This window comes from Plectropomus leopardus, chromosome 15, assembly GCF_008729295.1.
Source record: "Plectropomus leopardus isolate mb chromosome 15, YSFRI_Pleo_2.0, whole genome shotgun sequence".
NCBI lineage: Eukaryota > Metazoa > Chordata > Actinopteri > Perciformes > Serranidae > Plectropomus > Plectropomus leopardus.
The window spans coordinates 27,875,951-27,897,671 of record NC_056477.1 but is presented as its reverse complement, the minus strand read 5'-3'; positions in this window follow the sequence as shown (position 1 = coordinate 27,897,671).

Sequence of the window (21,721 nt, the reverse complement as noted above, 5' to 3'; positions counted from 1 at the left end):
TAAATAATGAATAAACTATTTAAAAGCCAAGAGTTTGTTTTTTTTCTTTCCCTGCAGCAGATGGGTGGCAATATCAAATGTTTTTTTCTTTAAGTTTTTTCTTGCAAGCCCAGTAGTTTTAATTTTCTATCACATTGTCACACTGAGCGCTTGAGGTCAAAGGGCTTCGCTAGCTAGTTTTCATAAACTTAATTAACATTACAATCATGTAAAGAATACAGTTCATCTGCGCCATCAACACCTGTGAGGGGATTGTGTGGAAATTTGAAATACGCAGTACGAGCTCAATAGACACTGTCAGTAATGTGTCCATTGAGCTCGCACTGCGTATACATGAATGCCATCACAGTTAGAGAAGGTCCAAGTCAAGAAGGCTCATGTAACATATTAGAAATCCAAATGCTAAGCGAAGAAAATGGCTCTAGTGGTCACACATCTATAGCACAATAACAATGCGCTTTCTGATAGTCGGTTATCAAGGCTGAGAAGTGAGTCTGAATGCGGTGCTTTGCTGGTGTTAATGAGAATTTCAAGCACTTGCCCTCACTGTTTAGTGTTCATGGTCGAACAGAATAGGCCCTTTGAATCGTGTCTTGGAGGCTCGGCAGCCACAGTGCGGAGATATGGCGGCAAAACAATGCATGGGTCAAACTAAGAGGGAGGAAGAAACTTCAGTGTATAAAGTTATTCTCTTACATGAATATTTAACTTTAATTCATGAAAGATAATTAATAATAAGTTAGGGCTACGATTTGGAGTGTCAAAAAGAGTTTAGACGGAGAGAAAAAAGTAGGAATTTAATAGATTTAAGAGATTCTGGCTTCTTTTTTTTGTGTTCTGTGAGCACGCACATGCACAAACACACACACGCGCGCGCGCGCGCACACACACACACACACACACACACACACACACACACACACACACACACAGCCAAGGTTAGCTTGTAAAAGTGAATGAACTCACAGGGGCTGACCAGCATTGACTGCACTTTGATCATGGAGTGGTTTGTTTCCTCAGGCCCGTGACCTCTGACCCCCGCTGGATAAAAGGTCAAGTGCCTCCTCAGCTCAGTGCTAATGATCCGTTTAACACCCTTCAGCTGTGTTAGTGTGTGGCATGCCTTGTATACAAGTGTGTGTGTAAGTGTGTGTGTGAAACATACAAGAGCGTGCTGTTGTTAAAGCACTCCAACAACATGAAACCTCGTCGCTTTACAGCGCACAATGACAGCTGACACGGGCCGAGCGCTCACTTTTATCAATTTTTCAGTCGCATTTGACAGCCGCTACAAGGCTCACACGCATCTCCGATATCATGTTAGTCCTGTCGCACGGAAGCTGCTTTCTCAGACATGGAAAAAGAAGGAAAAAAGTCCTACAAACCTCAACTTTTCCAACTTTGCACGAACGGATTTATGCATCCTCAGCCACACGGCCTCCTTTTTTTTTCTTTTTAATACCACATTAAAAGGGATTTTATTAATTAGATAGAAGAAGCCAGAGTGCCACACATTCAGCCCGCGCTTGATGTGATTTCTGTTAAGAAAGGAGCATTCCCACATGTCGCAAATCCCCACTGCTGCTCCACCGAAAAAACGAACAACAAAACAACAAAAACAGAGTCAAAGTGGATCCCTCTCTGTAGGGGCCGGGGCCAGAGTCCCCTTTCAAGTGCAGTCGCGACAATTATCTTAAAAGCGGCGCCAAGCGGGAACCTTTGTTTTCCTCCCAATCCGCATGGCTTGAACCTGACCCTGTTTCTTCAAGCCTGGTGGAGGATAACATGTTCCTACAGTTTGATAGCAAGAGTACATTTTCTTATGACTTATTCATCTTTTTTTTCCTCTCTCCCGCTCCTTAATTTATAATTCATTTGATCTAAAATTTCATTAATTTTCTAAAATGTTCCAATTGGGGCCTTGCTGGGCCCAGGCAAAGGTTTTTTTTTTCTTTGTCCAACCCTCTTTTGTAGTCGGCTATTATTCTTTTATGTAGCAGCCTTGTAGAGGTTATCGTCTTCTGAGGGCAAACAGCGCTCTCTGGAAAAGTTTTAATCAGCTTTAATGAGTGGGGTCAGTGCTGGAACCAGAGAGGGAGAGAGACGCACACAGAGACTGGAAGAGAAAGTGAGAGGGAAAGATAGCCGGCCTCTGAAACATATGGACATTTTTTTTTATCTTTTTTACATTTTCTTTCTCTCTCATTTGCACTTTTTTTTTTCCCGTCCTTCTTCTGATAGCCCGATTTAGCTCAAATTGCACTGGCATCGTATGCATGGGAACAGATTATAGATAATGAAGGAGAAATTCATTTCGGGGTCCTTTATCTTCAAAGCATCGTCCAAATCTTAGCACTTACGAGACCGCAATTAGAAGGTGACGCTTAATTTTTAAAGTCGTCCATCAACAGCCATCAAAATATTTCCATTCCCAGCTACGGTCATGTGAGAACCTCGTCTGCTTTAAATTCCTCCACAATGATAAAGCTAGTTCAGTACAATCCCTGGCTTTTTATCATTTCCCAAAATCCTCAGATATCCCTCTTTTACCTTCTCCTCTTTAAGTAACCTTGCCTTTCTCCGCTCAGGCTTTATCAAATGTTAGTGGCCATTCTTCTGGCTTTAGCCTTGGACTCTAATCTTCTTCCAGGCGATAGTCTAAGCCATTCCATTATTAGCATTTTACAGCCAAGGCCGACTGGCTCATTGTGACATGGTCTGTGTCTCCTTTTAGGACGCATGGCAAAGATATGGCATACCTCGGTTGGATGTAAGGACTCTGCAAAGGATTTATTGTGCCTGAAGGAATTTTTATACATGCACAGATATGACTTGGGAAAAGTTGGGATACTCAAGGCGCTTCATTGGTCCATCATAACCTCTAGTACCTCACATTGTAAGATTTGTGACCTATCCCTTTGCAGAGTCTAGGAAAAACTAAATGAAAATGTTACCATGTTAACTCTGTCAGAACTGGAATAAACATAAAAAGGTGATTTTGCATGCTTGCATGCTTACATAGATTTGTTTCATGTGTTTTCTGCAGTCCACCACAAACCTCAAGAAAACCTTCCCTGTTCTGCAGTAAAGATTCTATAAATCTCTGCACAAAAATCTGAAGTGCAAAAATATGCTCATTAATGTGATGTCTTTGCTTTTTTAACTGTGACTATATGATTAACAAATGCAACGACTGAAACATGCTGCAAAGTGATACTGTCTAACAAACCTTGAAACAAATGCAGCAGAGTTCTCCAGGCCTCGAAGGGGAGCAACATAAACCTTTTTTTATAATATTGTAACAGACTGATGATAAATGTAAAAGAAGACTGTACCTTAATTTCACTTGTCTTCCCACTTCAAAAACAAAAGCATTCCTCTGTCTGGTTCTCTTTCTCTTGGGGTGAAAGTCAAGATGTTCCACTGAGTGCTCAGCCTAGAGGCCTAGAGAGCTTCTGTTGACTGGTGTGCAGTTTTCTTTTTTCCCTTTTTTTCTTTTTTCAAAAATAGAAGAAAATTACCTGAAAATGAAATAAAATAAAAATAAAAAAGTTTAAAAAAAAAAAAGACATACAAACAAGTAAATTACCCAAAAAGTGCTTAAAATAAAAGGAATTCTAGTTTTAAATATATAATTATAATGATTAGAAATATAACTTTGTGACCATTTTGCATGTTGTTGCTCACTGCCTTTTCCCACATTTTTGAAAGAAATCAAACCAATGCTCAGGTTTCAAAACTTTTGAAAGAGGTCTGAACACAGCACAAGAAAACTGATGTTGATCCAGGTTTCAAAGGGTTAATTGTGCAACTGTGAGCATGTTAGCATGAAGCTCAAGCATGGCCTCACAAATCCACTAGCATGGCTTCAAAGTCAATACTCTCTAATTTGATAACTATTTCCATTATTTTGATTCCCTAATTGCTTTTTGTATTAATTTATGTTTAGTTTCTATGATATGCTCTATCTGTGGAGCTAATGACATTTAGAAATACAATTATAAATTATGTCTTGTTCTCACTTAAAAAACACCTGCTCCATTTAATGTCACTATAAATTCATGTATCACTGTTAAATATTTGCCCTGGTAAAGGTCTGGGGACCAAAAACTTGCCTTTTTTGATTTAATACCTGCATTGGGCATAAGTGAGCATGTCATTCTTGTTTCCACATCGGATGCTTTTGTCTTCCATGCACCTTAGCATTGTGTTATGATCGTGATCTTCTCAAAAATAGTTCGAGTTGGGATCATGACCACGTTGGTATTGTAATGCAACTGTAAACTGATCAAAAAGACAACAGCACTAAAACTTTTCTTTGGTTGAAAGAGGGTGCAGCAGGTGAAGGTTGGCAGCCACAACATGTGTGTTGAATATGGGTTTCAGACTGAAGCTGGGTCTGTTCTCCACAATAGGTGTTAGATCCCAATATGAAATTCCACCTTCCTCAGCTCACCTCTTTCACACCATGAGGCCACAAAGCCCCATTGATCTTCCTCTTGCAAGCATTTCTATGTTTTCCTCTCTTGTATGCCAAGGGAAAAGGTTAGTGTGTGTGTGTGTGTGTGTGTGTCTGTGTGTGTGTGTGTGAAAGTGTGTGCATATGCTTGTGCCCATATCTCCATCATCCCTATTATCTCTTTCCCCACTCATCCAAATGTCACTACATCTTTCTTGCAAATGTCTTCCTCCGTGCATGATTTGCACGTGTCTTCTTTACATGCATATGTTTGTGCACGCGCCTGCTTTTCATTTTTATGTGTACGTATGTATGTGTATTTGAAGTCATTACAGGTTGAGCGTGTGAGCATGGGGCTGTGCATGTGTGTGTGAGACCAGATCGCAATGCAGGCCTAACCTCACCGCGCTCCCAGTGGTGCCGCAACCCAAGCTCAGAGGGCCGGCGCTTAGCCCTACGGTGTCGATAAGCGGTCGCTCTTCAAAGAGCGCTGAGGAAAAACGGCTCGGCCCTGTCAAAGCCGGACAAATTCCCTGCTAACACCCTGAGCCTCGCTGCTCCAACAGTTTAAAGAGCGAGAGGGAGAAAAGCCAGTGATTGAAGGGAAAGGAAAAGGTGGGTTTATATATATATAAAACCAGATATATATGTAAAACATCAGCTGGGGTTTTTGAGGTGAAGTCCAGGTGGACATGATGAACTGGGGCCATGGAGCAGCAGCTGAGTCATTCTTATTAAGTTATGTTCAGTACCCATAAACATGTAAAAGCTCTTTTTTTAGTAACACATTTGACAAAACATATTTGTCTTACTACAATGTTTGAAATCAAACACAGATGCACATTATAAAATTTTAAAACCCTTTGAAACCTGTAACGACATCACTTTTCTTGTGCTGCTTTCAGACACCTATTACAAGTATTTAAAAACTTTTAATTCTAAGGAAATTAGTGCGATTTCTTTCAAAAACATGGGGGCTAAAGGCAACGAGCAACTAAGTGAGAAATTGCAAATTTTAAAATTATGTTACAGAATTAATACAAATTTTAAGTACTTTTCCAAGGTCCTTTCCTTGTTTTGTTTCATTTTGTTTTGTTTTATTTATCTTTTTTTAAAAATCAATATTTAAATTTTTTTTAATTAATTTTCAGGTAATTTTCTTGTACTTTTTTTACACAACAATCACATATAGTTGGCTGTATGGGCAGAAGCTCAAGTGCTGTGTGGTCAAAAGATAAAGCTGATGCCTACAGAAGTGATCAGATGATCTGCTGTGTGTATTACTGTGCTCTGAGACACAAAGTGACTTTAGGGGTCACTAGGATCCAAAAGTCTTCCTCCAAACTGTCTTTAATCGCACATGGGAGAAGATGCCGAGAGCCTTTTCCTAGAAAGTCAGTGGACGTATTGTATAGAGTGACAAAGTGTACATTAATAGAAAGTCGTGGTGGATGGAAAGATAAAAGCTTACCGTTAGGAGACTGAGATTTGAGTTCTGTCTGGGTCATGTTGATTTATTGTTTAATTGTGTTAACATCATATTTTGAGGCTGCTGGGGTGGCGGGAAGGACATCCAGCTGACAGCCAGGTAATGTCGTAGACATCAGCATAACATTTATTTCAGAACTATTTTTTAACCAAAACGGGAAGTTTTGATAAAATATTCAAACAATGGTCATCCACCATCTAATTGTTTGCTGACGGTAAAATCTTGAAGAATGTCCTCTGTAAATTTAAGAGAAGATAACCTTGATGATGCTGTGGCGCTGTCACTTGAGTCATACAAGGCTCTGGCTTAAAGACTAGTCCTTTTTAAGAAGTGGACATACCAGACAGGGAGAATCCAATGAAAGACACTGTCAAGTTGTATTCTACTTCAATTCTGACCATTTGTCTCTGTAATCAACAACTTGCAAGTCCCTTAACTTTATGAACATGGAACCCTAAATAATTGAAATAACTATGTTTCTGCTTGGGTTGGCCTTGCATGCTTCTATAAAACCTTAAGAACCTGTATGCTAAAACTGAGCTTCTGGATGACAAAAAGAAAACTAGGTGATTTAGAGCTGCACATTGTGTTTCAAACTTGGGTTTTTGTTGTTTTTTTTTTTTGTTCGTTCGTTTGTTTTTTTTAATTCTTAAAGGTAAAAAATCACCCTCTCAATCCTGCGCCTCTACATAAACCTTTACATTAACCTACATTTCTTTCAAAAATATGGAAAAAGGCAATGAGCAACTTGGTAGTACATGTTTAACAAATTGCAAGAAATAAGTAAATTTAGAAAATTATGTTAAAAACCTTGGGGAAAATATCCAGGGGGAAAAAACAAGAGAAAAGTTAAGGGGAAACTATATTTGCAATTATCATAACTACATATTCAATTTAAAAAAATGTCATTTTTGTGCCAAATCTTTTTGGATTTTTTGGGGGGCTTTTTTTCCTTTCTTTGTCTTTTTTTTCATAATTTTCAGATTTAAAAAAAAATTCTAGCTAATTTTGGGGCAGTTTCTTCTTTCATTGCTCATTGCTTACTTTCCATGTTTTTAAGAGAAAAAAAGCTTATTTTCTCAGGTTTCAAAGGGTTAAACAAAGCATTACCATGTGTTGGAGTTATATGATATTTAATGAAATCTGTAAATATATGAACTGAAATCATTTACAATACAATAATACAACTGTGCATTTAATCATTTAAAGTTATAACTGGCCTGATTTATTGCCGCTGAGCTGCAGCACCACAAGTCACAGCAGGAGCCTCTATACATAGAAAAGTCTCGGTATGCATTTTCTCTAACAATACTCTACATGTCTGGGGTTATTACACTGAGCGATTTACAGTTGGGAAAAACACACTGATGCATTGATGTATACAGCATGTGGAACATGAAAATGTCTTTGTGATCAGCAGTGTTGTGCTATGTCTTGCTAGCATCAGGCTGTCTTTGATTGGCATCCGGCAAATTACCAGTAACAGCCCTATCACAGCAGCTCTGGCCTCAGCTTGCCCCTCCACCAGTCCGTCCTCCCAGTGGTGCAAACAGCAGCTGCCAGTCTGCAGCCAGCCACCACCGCCGTCTGCCTCCAGGAGACCATTTACTCCAGAAACACACCAAAATGACCAGCAAAGTTTCACCCGCAGACGAAAGGAACATGTACAAAAAGACATACAAAAAGATGAGAAACCGCTTGGCCTCAGCAACTCCATTTTTTTTTTTTTTTCATATTTGGCATTTATTTGTTCTCGAGAACAACAAATGATCCTCAGACGCTCTTGCGAAAATTGTATTTTTTTTCTCTAATCCGCCTCTCAGACATTAATTATATATTTACATATAGAATATGCAAAAAAGAGCAAAGGAATGTTGGGGAACAAGGCAAAGTGATTAAAAATTAAACAATGCAGAAAATCACTATGTTACCTAAAGGGATGCTACAGTATATCTCTCTAGTTTTTTTATTATCTTTATCTTGACTCCCTCTCTCCCTCATTGCTTTCATTTGGTTTTTTTTCTCCCTTTTTTGGTTGGAGATTTCTTTAAAGCTGTCTTCTCCGCAGGCATGCATGCTTCCTGGCCCACAGACAGCGGCAGAGTGTGCGCACATGCCTGTCTTCTCTCTCTGTGTGTGTGTGTGTGTGTGTGTGTGTGTAGCAGCATCCAGGCTATTTGTCATGGCGTAGGCTGTTTGCTGGGTCAGTCCAGATAAACTAATGTGTCAGTGCATCGGGGGCTCTGCTGCTGACCAGAGCGCCTGCAATATGCAAAGAGTTTGAATTATTTCTCTGCCCCGTGGCTCCACCGCCGAACACAGTGTCAAAAGTAGAAAAAAGAAGAGAGGGATGGGGGGGGGGGGGGGGGGGTACGACTGGGAATGAGGAGGGACAGAGAGAAAAAAGAGTGAGATATCAGAGGGCAGTGGGGAAAAAAAGAGGATTTGGTAGAGTGGAGGGAGTTGGCAACTAGGGGAAGAAAAACACATGAGATAGAGTGAAGGAGGAGAAAAAAATGGAGGTGGAGGCCAGTGTTTGCCCTCGGGGAAGGCATTAGCCAGCCTTTGAAAAAAAAGACAGACAAGCTAAAGTGCCAGAATTGAAACTAACACTCACAAGGTCACAGGGTCGCCGGTCACACTGATAGCTTTGAACGTGAGTGTGTGATCATGGGTAAACATGTGTGTACCTGGTTATGACCTAAAGCACTTCCTGTAAATGGTACATCAAAGTCCAACATACACCAAAAAAACAGATGTGTGTTCTTTTGATCAGAAATGAGAGACAATACATTTTGTGGATGAGCATATTTATATTCAAAAGTGGAATCACAAAGAGTGACATATTATGTGCATCAAGAGTCAAGTCAAGTCAAGTCAAGTCCATTTTATTTATACAGCCCATTATCACAAATCACAATTTGCTTAAGAGGGCTTTACAGCAGACGACATCCCTCTGGCCTTAGACCCTCACATCGACTAAGGAAAAACTCCCCCTAAAAAAAACCTGTAATGGGGGAGTAAATGGTAGAAACCTCAGGAGGAGCAACTGAGGAGGGATCCCTCTTCCAGGACGGACAGACATGCAATAGATTTCGTAAGTAACAATTAAATTACAATAATGGCATAGAGGAAAGAGAAATAGAGAGAGAGAGGGAGGAGGAGGGAGGGAGAGATGGGGAGAGATGCACAGCAATAATAGTAACAATAACATAATAATTAATAACAATAGTGCAATTTATTATAGCATGTAATGTTACATGCAATCAAGTGTTGATAACAGTCCCATGTGTACATTAATAGTGGAGGTATGACTAATAAGAATGACAAAGAGAGAGCAAACACTTTAACTGCCACCTTAATTTATCATAAATATGACACTTCAAGACTTTCTTAGTATCATTTAAAATCCATTCCACTTCAGTGCTCAGTTATTCATGTCCACTCAACTCCTAATTATGATTTTTCCAAATGAACTTGAAGGCAGCATCTGTTTGGGGGTGTGGCGCAGAGTGCAAACCCATGTGCTTATGTGTGCTGTTAGACTCACAGTTACACATACTGTACTTAAAACTTAAAAACATACTGTTTTAAGTACATAAAATACAGTCAAATAAGTGTTCAAATTCCGACTTAGAAAAACAACAGCAAAAAGTCCAGATCTGTGGGCGGGTTGCCATTAAACCCCAGTGTGTGTAAACTGGAATTGTGAACATAAAATGTGCCTTATGGAAACACATCAATTTCAAAAAACACTCCCATTTAAGCCAAAAAGTTTTGATTCAAAAAAGCCATATTTTGCAAAACGCTTTTCTAGGTCACATGAGGCTATGGCTATGTGCTTGTCAGTAGGAAGTGGCTCCCTAATGATGCAGCAGGCGCTAGAAGTGGTGTTATTGTATCCCATAACTCTTCAAAAGTTGAGCAGATTATCTGGAAGTTTTTGATTCCACAATTCCTCTGTGAAATCGTGAACTATCACCTCCCATAATGGCTCCATAACGTTGCCTTCAATTGGAAAATAGTGATAGAAATAAAGCTGCTAATTTTTCGAACATCCATCACCATGCTTCACCATGTTATAGTCAGAGTAAAAAGTCACAGAACATCACTCAGTGGAAACACAGTCACTTGTGATTATGTTTTGTCGTCAAATCTGTAATGGAAACCTGTCTCAGAGAGTTTTTTCAGGGTGACCTTGAGTGAGATTTGATTGTGTACAGTTGTCATCAGACCGTTAGCTGATGGATTGCGAAATTGGTTTTAAGTTGTTTGTTCATTTGCCCCATTCTTGTTAATGTGATTTCTCAAGAACGCTTTGAGGGAATTTTGCCAAATTTGGCCTTAACCTTGAAACTGTGCCAATGGTAGAACTTTTGTGCTGCAGTTAAACATGTGTGTGAAGCACTAATGTTTTTAGAATTTGTAGCTTATTTGCAACATCCACATTTAGAGCATTTTCCACTATCATGGCTACATATGAGTTAGACAGACATGCAAGTAGATCATAACTTGACTGGTATGCAGAGGCATTTCATTTCTGGCTTATATAAAATCTGCTCACTGCTACAACAGTATGGTTAAGGCTAGGGCAAAGATTGCGGTTATGGCAAAGAAACTGTACTGTACAACAGCCAGGATGTAATATCACTTAGCAGACTGTTCTCCAGTGAGCACTCATTTCTTAAAACTGATTAAGTGAACATTAACTGTCAGCAGATGGAACAGTTGTTGTTTTGCCCAAATATATGTCATGTGATCATTTATGTGCCTTGTGCTATGTGCGTATGCCAGCTCAGTGTCCCAGTGTGTCGTTTTCTTTTTTCTTTTTTATACCATTAGTGAGAGTAAGTCCAGTCTGCAGTTAGTCTGTGCATTTTGACCTGCTCTTGCAGCTCTGTAGCCCAGCAATAATTTACATCAATAGTTTTCAAACTATTTCTTGATACATATACGACGAACCTCAAACAATGCAACTAAAAAAATGCATAGCTTGATACCATGAAAGCTATCTAACAAGAAATAATTTTGTAATTTGGATAATCTGACCCTAAATGTAGGATTTTATGCAACCAATGCTACTTTGAAGGCTATTCAATTCTAAGAATAAAAACATGGGAAAGCAAACTGACTGCTTGGATTTGTTGTCATTAAATTGTCTAAAGATTGGGAACATACTGTAAAAGGACAGAATATCAGCTCCAACCTCCCCAAAAAATGTTGGTACTGGCCTTCAAAAACCCACATAAGTCAAAGAAGACTGGCAGTTTACCCCAAAGTTACTGTAGCTTTGTAATCAAAATGACCTTGAAGGCACATATTTGTGTGTACACGCCTATACACCCACCCCTCCACCAAAACACACACACACACACACACACACACACACTACCCTAAACACACACATACACAGCCATACAGATGCTAGCGATCATTATGGTCCTCTGTTTCGTCAAACCTCAGATTCGGCCTTTTTGCCTCTAGCTGACAACTGTGTGAGGGGAGATTTTTTTTTTTTTTACTTCATTTTTGGCAAAGGATCAGACAAGCCGCACAGTAGTGTATTAAAATGTCAGCTTAAAATGAAAATAAACAACTTAGGGGTGGAAAAAGGCGATACCGCTAATATCAACCCCACCCCCGGACAGACTTGGTATGGCCCTGGGGCAGAGTGGAGATTGACAGGTGGGGAGGCTGGATCTCAGGGCCGCAGGGGGGTTTCCCTGTTTGAACGGCAGGAGCTTTAGGTCTTAGTTTGAGAATCTAAGAATAAACAACGATAAGGCTCAAACTTCATTCTGCTGCACACGTACATATATATACAGCACAAATGCAAACACAACGCAGCACTATATGGAAAACATTCTTAATCCCAAATGGCAGAAATGAGGAGAGGAGTGTGCAAACATAACAGTAAATCTGAAACTTTCGAGGCATCGATATGCTTCAAATAAAGATCATCGAGCAGCCTCCTCTCACACCTTTCCAACATCAAATTTTGGAGGTAGACTGTATCCTGCAACATTAGAAACTTTCAGAAACTGAGAATCACGTGTGTGGCCTTTCAAAACATGTGTGCAAACATTAGCCTTCAGGTGACACTTTGCATAAACTTATTTGTTCAACTTATATTGTACCCTTAACCTCTATGTTGCATGTATAACACATAGCATTATCACTATGCAGAGCATTAAGTATCTAGTAGATACGTTTCTTTATTGAGCACATAAAATACAGACTTAACCCTTTGAAACTTGGATTGACATCAGTTATTTTGTTCTTCCTTTGGGCGCCTTTTACAAGCATTTAAAACCTTTGAAACCTGAGAAAAGTAGTTTAATTTGTTTTGAAAACTTGACTTATTATTATTAACACTTATTTTATTTATTTTTGTATTTATTATTTTTTTACCTTTTGCTTTGCCGATTTGCTTTGGTTTTAAAGGGTTAAAAAGAGATTATCAGGGTAGATGACTACAATATAGTATAGTTGTATGTTACAACTGTTTGTAAAATTGTGCTGAGAGCGGATGCACCAGTCTCAAATATTTCTCGGTTTACTTAAAGGAAAACTTAACTGATTTTCATCAGTGTCCGTGTCATCGTGGTGTGGGTGTGTGTACAGATGGATGGTTTTAAGGTGCCCCCTGTGCCGCCACCAGCTACTACAGCCCCCTGCCCGTCCAGGTAGACACAGACTTGTTTGAAAAATGGCTTTCTCTTAAACACTTCCTCTGATTCTAAATTACTTTGGAATTTAAACCTGAATACGTTGTAAAAAAGATACAGCATCAAGGGAAACATGAAATCAAACCACTGTAGTATTAGCGAAATACAAGTTACACTAAAAACAGGTTTGGGCTGACATAACTTGCTGCACCAATGCTCTTTTTTTAGTAAGTCTGGATGCAAATAATGCACTTCCTGTAGCTGCTTCACTGTAAAAGCTTTCAAGTAAGAGAACTGAATATGGCTTTTATTGTGAAGATGTCATGTGCTTGTGGTTAATAGGTAAAGGTGAAGCAAGCAGTAAGCAATATTTTTTTATATGCTATTATTTCACTGCATCCGTCCACATACCCCACCCCCATGAACGCCTCTCGATATGTTTGTTTTTGTTCTTACTTCACTAAATGGTCTAAAACTGTCACCTTTCGCTTTACATGTTACACAAACTGCAAGTTCAAATTTACACTCAATTCCCTCAAGGCTGACAAACATAAATGGTGGCCGTTATGGACAAATGTGCTTTAATCACCTCCATACGTCCACCTTTGTTTGACCAAAAACCCTCCTCCCTCAAACATCCTCTCCTTCCTCATCTCCTAATTCCAACATCCAGAACCCATTAATGAATGCACTGCCTGCATACTGCATTTTCCCCTTCCTCCTATTGTATAAATATACGATTAACTAAAAAAAGACATCATTTGTTTGGCTCGGTGCGGTCCCCGAGCGTGTTGTTTTGGCCCCGTGTACAACACAGAGAGTGTTTGTTGGCGTTAACTAGCACACGTGTCGAAAATAAACACCTTGCTCGACAACGTTCCATTAATAACACGCCTTCGCTTTGTTGCCTGCTTGTTTCTGCTGCTGCTGCGTTTTGTTACTTCGCTGTCTTACTTTCCCTCTGTTTTGTAGTGCCCGTGTGTGTACAGTAGTGAATGTGTGTGTACAGGATGCTCTAGTGTGTGTCTTTGCCTTTGTTGTGGTATGTATGTTAGAGATGTAAACAGATATGAAGACAAACACACACACATTGTAATCAGAAGATGATAAGATAGTTCACTTGAATTGTTGAAAAAAAATGTGTGTGTGTGTGTGTGTGTGTGTGTGTGTGTATCACAGACCCACATGCTTTCTTTACATACACAAAAAGCACTGGAAGAAGACTACACGACAACCATCAAACCAACAAAGGCCACCCTGCACCGTCCGTTCCCGGCATTTGTGCATCCTTCCAGTAAAATGTGCGTGTGTGTGTGTGTGTGTGTGCATGTAAGTGTTAACCCAAGTTGGACTATTTTGGGTGGCTGGCATTCAAGAAAAAAAAAACTCCCAGAATGTCACAAGAAACAAATAACACCTCGCAAAGCCAGCACCCCCCCGCAAACAACAGAGATAAAATCAAAAAAAGAAAAAGCTTTCCACTCATAAATATGCAAATATATCACAGAGGAGTCAGCGCTTGTTTGAAGAACTGCTGCTTTTGTTTCCAGCAATTAATAGTACAAACAACTGCTCTCTCTCTCTCTCTCTCCGTCTCTCTCTCTCTCTCTCTCTGTCGTTCCTTCTGTTTCTCTCTGTCGGTCGGTCTGCACCTCTCACTCAGCCTATGAATATGGTTAGCAGCAGTTGATACAGCTCTCTCCTCACCCAGCTCCCTGGATGGACTGAGATTAGCAATGGAAATGAAAAATACATAATGTAATAATAATAATAATAATAATGCTAGTCAAATGGATGGATTTGGAATGATTTATGAAATGAAAAAAATAATAATAATAATGGTCAGCTTCTGAATTGTTTATAACTCTTGTGCCTCCAAAGAAAGTTTTTAAGTGCAGAAAACTTCTTAATTGAGTAAATCTACTGTAAATTAAAGCTAACAGAGCAGGGGAGCTTTTTTTCCTCCCAAATCGCAGGATTATTCTTCTTTTCTGCCCAAACCGCATTTTAGTGAGGTTTAATCTTCACAAATTGGGTGCAATTGTCTCTTATAATCCTCATAATATCTTTTGGAGTGATGCATAATACATGGACCAAATGTAACTTTATTTCAGATTAGGTTTTAGTATATTTTCATGTTTGCTTATTTCCTCCTGAAACCATATATGGAAGTGTCATTGTGCTAAATTCTAAAGATCTACCTTTTTGTCCAGAGATCAGCTTTAATTAAAAAGAGTGTACATACCAGTGGCAGCTGTATTTTTGGACAGTTCTTGCTATTTAAACCTTTGTAGGCGCTTCTTTTTTTATTTGACTGGTAAGCCATGTTTTCCAAAATATTTTTTCCCAGGAAAGACCAAGACCATAGGCTTGGTTCTGAGCCTTACCATAATCTTGGCATCATCATCTGACACCAGCTGGTCCAAAAACGCTTCTTTTCAGTCACTGAACAATGAATGGTTGTTTTTCTGTATCCCAAACATGTGGAAACACCCTTGAATGATTTGCTGGATTGAATTTGAGCCCATAACTGTTCATGATGTGAGGGAAAGCAAGAGTCTACAGCCATGCTAGCAGCTCTGTGAGGCACAAGGCTGCTTTGAGCTAAATGTGAATCTCAACAAATGAACTTGCTTAAAATGACAAAATACAGCTGAGGCTGTCAAACTTTGATCTGTTACATGAAAAATCAGGATTCACCAAAATGACCATAGCTCATCCTATGGTTATTTTACCAGATTTAATGGCAATCCCTCCATTAGTTATTGATGTATTTCAGTCTGAATGAGAGTGGTGGATCACAAGACTGACATTGTCATCTCTAGATCCATGTTTGGAAAAAAACATTGCAAGCTATGGCCAGAATGTTGGCATTGTACCTTTCTGCAAACCATGGATATTTTATATTTGTAAAGTATTAGGTAGCGGATACAGAACTTTACATGTCTTTACATTACTGCAGTGCAGTGGATAATGTGTAGTTGAGACAAGAATGGCCCTACTAAAAATGAAAAAGCCTTTCCTTCTGTTTTTTTTTTAAAAGTCTGCGTTCATATGATAACATTGTGAGCACGATCCTCATACGCACAGATCTGCAAAATCAACCAAAAAACTGCAATTTTGCAACATGCACCATAGAAGAACACAACGCTCATGCGCGAAGTGTGGTCATGACATCACTGTTCTCGCAGGATCTGCGCATTGCCAAATGGCGACAGAAGGTGTTGTGTTTTCAAAAGATTACACTCTGGAACCTGATTTTAAAAGTTTTAAGGTCCCAAAAACGCTGTTGTGATCTGAACGAAAGGGCAAAACTTTTTTTAATGTGTCATGCAAGAACCGTTTTTCGTGTAAATGGCCCTGCAGGAAAAGACCATGTTTTGGCTTAAGATACCTAGTTTTGGTGGCACAGTCCTTGCTGGTTAAGGTGCAATATCTTGTGCAAAAAACAGCTGATTTTTGTGGCATAATTGCAGCCAGAAATGCAACAATTTAGTACAAAGTAACCACCTTTTTTTGGCAGTATCCCCCCTGGAAACATAGCAACAGGCTGCAAAAAAACACCCACATTAGGTGGCTAAAAAGCCACTGCAAATGCAGCAGTGACTTGCAAGTGCTTTAGCTGTTTCTTGTTCTTGAACAATGGTCTGTAGCTTGGCAGTCGTCTTGCCTAGGTGTCACACCATCACCATCCCCTCCACCTCAGGATGACTAAGTCAGCTTATACACTACATCACTTTAGAAATACATACATATGAAATGTATAAATGTATCCTATCCATGGTTTAGAGAAATGCACAATGCCAACATTTTCCTCTTGTGACTGAGCTGCAAGTAAAGTCAGGCTGCACAGACAGCCTAATGGTCAAGAAAGAGGGCCAAAAGTTATCTTAATGTTCGATGTGAATGCACCTTGGAACAATTTTTTATCAAAATTCAAGCTTCGACAAGACAGTTTTGCTGTTTTGATCTCGGCCCTATCCAGTAGAGGGTGGGGGTGGGGGTAGGGGGTGGGAGGGGGATGTGCCCTGTCACATTTCATGAGTAACTGAGTGCTGAGAGAAGAGGGCATCTGTCCGCCCTGCACAGGCTACTCCTCAAATATTAATAATGATAACGAGCAAAGGGCTGACCAGCGCCCGGGGCCCACAACTAGCATCCCCTTATTAGAATAACCCCTGCAACTCTCTATGACACGCACACACAAACACACACATATGCACTCAAGTGAATATGGACATAAACTCGTGCACATGACAATATGACAGGCAATATGCACATATATGCACACGCAAATGCATGCAAGTCAACAAAGACATATTATTCAGAAGATGGATAACGTGAGAGTATGCAAACGCACACACACACACACAAATGGGACAGACATGCAAATGGGCACCCATTGGGACTGAGGAGAGGATTCCCCTCTGGCCAGTGAGCCCATACTCTCCATCACCCCAACCCCCCCACACACCCTCCTGACCCATGTCACACACAATCAGCCTCTCAGCCCAACACACACACACACACACACACACACACACACACACACTTAAACTCTCCCTGTCTGTTTCCAACACACCACATCACCCCCCAACTAACACTGTCTGTGTTACTCCCACACATTCACACATGCACACACACACACTGAGGAGGCATGGCGGGTGCCCTCCCTCACCCCTGGACCCCGTCGGTCATTAGTATGGAGGCCTGTCTGTGTTTGTTTGGCTTCTAATGGACCATTTAAATGCAGAATATTCACAGCAGACAGGGCCATCCTCAGGGACAGCGCACACGGAGGCCTGAATATGCTTCGGCTCCATTATCCTGGAGGAAGTTATCCTTATTATCATCACACAATGCCACACTGACTGGCAATGAGTTAGTGCGCTCCTCTGGCCCTCGGCTAACTCTCTCTCTGCTCTTCATGGACTGTGGTGCACAGAGCAGGTTTGACCGCCACAGTCCACAATACAGACTTCTTATTGTTATCTAATAATGTTTTGTATGTTATTAACATCATTCACACTACGTCCGGGCTGTCTTCAATCACTCTATTCTACTTGATGTTTTGCCAAATTAAAACATGTTTAATATTTTCATGGGTTTTTAGTCTTTATAATGAAGTTCAAGGACATGAACATGTAAACAATGTAGGGAACTCCTGAACCTGAACAAGTCTCGGTTCTCTTGTACTGTGGGAACGGAGGAAGAACTGGTGGAGTTGTGGAGTGAAGAAGAGTCTGTGTTTAATTTGGTTTCTGATCCACCACCAAGCACTTCGTGAGAAATGTTAATTCCCTGAAATTCCTCCGAAGCCTCACTTAAAAAAAATTTAAAAAATAAAAGAAACTTTTTTTATTGATTTTTTTATTTCCTAGACCTGTTCCTTTCACTTAATTGTTTTGTCTCTGGCCTAAAGGAGTTAACTACCTTTTTTGTTGACTGCATGGATGCTGAAATGCTTTTGACCAGCTTAAGGTATGTTTTTGCATATATTTTGTTGGTTTAGCTGGTCCTGCCAGCTTGTGATGCTCACTCTAGCTGGTTTATGCATTGAAGTTCCAGTAAAACTGAAACCAAATCAATGCACTTGAGTATGGAGTGTTATAAAGGGGAAGTATGAAAAGCAAAGGGCATAAATCAGTTAAGTTTTTTGTCATGTGTTATGCATAAAGATAAATGTGTGCAGCTTGACAGGCTGGTTGCACCAGCAGGTCAAACCATCAAAGACCAGCAAGAACTCACTCAGGACCATTTAAGTCCATCTTAAACCAGCTAAAACAAATTAAAACCAGTTAAAACCAAAACTTTTTTTCAGCAGGGAGGGAAGATAACAAGATAAGATAACAGACAAACTGGCAAGGAACAAAGGGAAACACACAGGTACATATACACAGGGAACTAATGAAGACAACGACATACAGCTGAGGTAGGTGGATACAGGGAAAAGGAAGTGTGGCAGGAAACACAAGGGTGGAGCTAACGAGACTAAAACAGAACAGGTGTGCAGGGAAGACTCTAAAAAGGAAGGACAAATGAGACTGATGAAAGACAGGTGAAAGTTATCAGGGAAACAGAAGGGTGGGAAAACACACAAAGACAGGAAGTACAACCAGACATGACACATGAGGATAGATACTCCAAAAATAAAACAGGAAGCAGAGCACGAACAACATGAAAACATAACAAAACCCCAAAACAAAGTCCATGATATAACTCAAAACCTAAGATGGTAAAACATATTTCTTAAAGAGAGTTTAGCATTATATTTTCCACCAGGAGCAGGATGGGAAATAATGTCAAAGGAATCTAGTTGTAATGTTGCAAAACTGCAAGATCAACAGTCTTTGCATAATTTTATGTGTAAGTAAAAACTCATATTGTCTCCGGATGTAACAGGGTGTCAGACTTCTAAACGTCTTTTCAAAGTCTTTTAGTGTATCGTAGGCATTAGTGCACTCACCAAGGATAACGATTTCACACCAAGTGTTGTCTGACCTCATCAAAAGGTACAAGTGTTTATAGCTGTTTGAAGATGGGAAGAAAAGCCTGACACAGAGGTGCAGGAAGCAATTAATCACATTAATAGAGATAGAGGTGCAAACTTTTAGGCAGTGTGTCCTCCACGGCATTCAGCTGTGCACAAAATCATTCAAAGAAACAATTGCGTAAAGTACAAAATAAAGAGCTTGAATGAGAAGTTCAAATTCTGCCTTCTTCCTAGACCCCATAAACCTGGCTATTCACTGTGTAAAGTAGATGTATATATCAGATTGTTGGTTTCACAAAGATACAAAAGTAACAGGTGCAGCCCGACACTAATTCAGACACCTAAGTGGTGTAGAAAGACAGGGTTACAGATGCTGTTTGTTACCTTCCAACACTTCTTGTTGGACGATCAAAGTGCATTTACTCAAGGTCTGTACTGAGGTACTATATTGATGCACTTCACTTTCATATTTCTATTTTCTCTTGCTTTATACTCCACTACAATTCAGAGGGAGTATTCTACTTTTACTACACTAACTACACTAACTACTTTAAGTTTTGGGTTATTTCAATCTGTAAAATCTGAAGCATTATTTGGTGCACAAAATCTTGCCATTGAGCAATGCCAGTTCTTTAATGACTTCTTAAAATTTTACTGTTAAAAAAATGACAAAATATGCCAGCCCTGTTTTGCAGCAATTGATTGTCTCAATTTATAGACATCCCATTCAACAGTTTTTCTGAACAAATTCACATTTTAGAGTGTACTTAATGTTGTCTCTTTTCCAGCTTGCACACACTCAATAAGAGAAATCTGAGATAGTGAGTAGTGTGGAATTGCAACATACTGGCCTGGTGTGTGTTAGCACAAGAGTGTCACAAAAAAATAGATTTTGATTTTATTTAATTTTTTTAAAATTATATCTTTCAGTGGGTTAAGTCCAGGGAGATTCATAAATAAAAACATTAACCTTCAGGAATCAGCCAGAAGTTAAACATCTGGGTTTATGAGAGAAGGTCTACACAACAAGCGTAATTTACATAAATTCTCTTCTGAGCCACTGTGAAAGAAAAGATTAGATGGAGCACAAAATAAGTGGAAGATCACAATAAAGCAGAGTACTAAAATATGATCCTTGTGGGTATTTAATGACTGTACTGCAACATTTTGGTTATGGCCTTCAAAAATCCATTTCCATCAATCCCCAAACATGAGCTAAATACTGCTTTTTTATTATTCTTTGCTACAGGCGCATATGTCTGTTAATGCAGGACACAAAGCCTGGCCTGGTTGTTTAACTCCACTGTCAAATGGTGTTGTCATTTGTCTTTATATTAGTGGATTTTAAGAAGTGTAATGAAGCATCGAAGTAAGAGAGTAGGTGTTGCTGTCCAGTCAACTTCTCTCAGAGCAGAATGTGTCTCGCGTTCTCTCTCTGTCCTTCCTCATGGTTAATCTTATAAAAACGAACGGGACTTTGGCATGAGGCCGAGCAGAGTGCCATCCTCTGCCGCCGGCTGTAGATTAGCATAATGTTTTAGAGTTTAATGTGTGTGCCTGTAAAATTGTGTGTGTGAGTGGGTGTTTGGGTGTGTGCATGCATGCATGCCTGTATGTGTGCATATTGTGGATTTACGTTGGTATGTATGTGTGTGCATGCATGTACAAAAAGTATGCCTATGCTTGTGTGTGTGTAAGTGAGGTGTTGAAGTGTGCAAATATGTACGTGCATGTATACTTTCCTGTCAGTCTGTGTGTGTGTGTGTGTGTGTGTGTGTGTGTGTGTGTGTGTGTGTGGTATGTATGCTCAGTGCTCTCCAGGGAGCAGTGGTGGTGGTGGGAGAGGAGGGCTGGAGGGAGGCTGCTGGCCCAGCGGGAGCCTCCAGATGTGGGGCTACTGAGCTGACAGGCCTGGGCCCCTCTGGGCGTATGTGTGCCAACCACAACCTCTCTCGCTCTGCAGCAGCCCCTTCTGCGGTCTGGTTATGGTGTATGGACAAAGACAAGAGAGAGAGAGAGAGAGAGAGAGAGAGAGAGAGAGACTTTGGGTCATGAAAAATGAGAAAAACGGGAAAAAAGAGGGGAGGTAAAGAAAGGGCAACGTAAGAGATAGACAGAAAGTAAAATTTTAACATACAGAAGCGTCTCAAAATCCAAGCTGATATGCATTGCTTCAGGACAGTGAAATGTACCGTCAGAAAAATAATGAATTGGAAGTTCAAGTTCAATGCTCAAATCCTACAAATTATTTTCCCTGTAGTTATGCAGGTGGAATCAGTACAGGTAGATTCCACTTTACTGACTTTCCGTCAGTCAATCTATGTCAAAGGTGACTTCCAACAACTCAAAAGCGTCCACACTCACTGATCACATCCTCTTTATTTAAAAAAAAGATGTCAACACATGCACGTGGTGGGATGAAGCAGCATGGTCCTTATGTTTAAAAAATAGCACCTGCAAGGAACGCGGCCTGTGATGATGGTTACCATTAGGCAACAAAATCACAGATGGTTAGGTTTAGGCAAAAGAGGCATGTGGTAAGTGGCAGAAATGTAAAGAAAACACCACACAGGGAGCAAACTCTGGACTCTGTGGGACCAATCCACCCTATA